Below are 538 nucleotides of genomic sequence, written 5' to 3'. Positions count from 1 at the left end.
TTTGATTCCTTTTTTTCTAGGTCTTAATATTATTTTTCTTTGGGATAAAATGACAATGTTGTCTAATTTGAAAAGTTTTGTAAAGTTTATGCTATGTAAACGCCTTTCTGAGGTGAATATTTAATACACTGATGTCAAACTAAATTTAACTATATGAATTACGTGTATTGTTACAGTTGTAATTTTGTTTTAATAACTGTTTTTCATTTCTTGCATCTACAGAATGAAACATATGGAATACTTCTCAAATTTTCATGTTATCCTTGTGTAAGTGCCATGTTAATCTCTGCACTGTAATTTGAGTATTCGTGCTGCTGAAGCATGTAGTATCCTCTAAATTGAAGTAGTTAATGATGCAATCTTTATACAAGCCTATATCTATGGGTGCCTACTTGTAACAAGGAAACCGTATTGTTCCTAACAATGCTATAGATCTTATTTCCCTAAAATTCTGTGAATAGTAGAAAAAAATTATATTGATCAATCAATTGCTCACATTTGCAATTTTTTTTGTCAATGACTATCTTAAGTCATTTTT

The 538-nt window shown here is 28.8% G+C and overlaps 1 pseudogene; it reads right to left on the bottom strand.

Annotated features, from left to right (window-relative positions):
* Positions 1–226: 226 nt before the first annotated feature.
* LOC122110000 lies at positions 227–323 on the bottom strand (annotated as a pseudogene).
* Positions 324–538: the final 215 nt, after the last annotated feature.

This window comes from Dipodomys spectabilis, unplaced genomic scaffold (genome assembly GCF_019054845.1).
Source record: "Dipodomys spectabilis isolate Male_0828 unplaced genomic scaffold, ASM1905484v1 ptg000072l, whole genome shotgun sequence".
Lineage (NCBI taxonomy): Eukaryota > Metazoa > Chordata > Mammalia > Rodentia > Heteromyidae > Dipodomys > Dipodomys spectabilis.
This window is presented reverse-complemented; position numbering and strand designations above follow the sequence as displayed.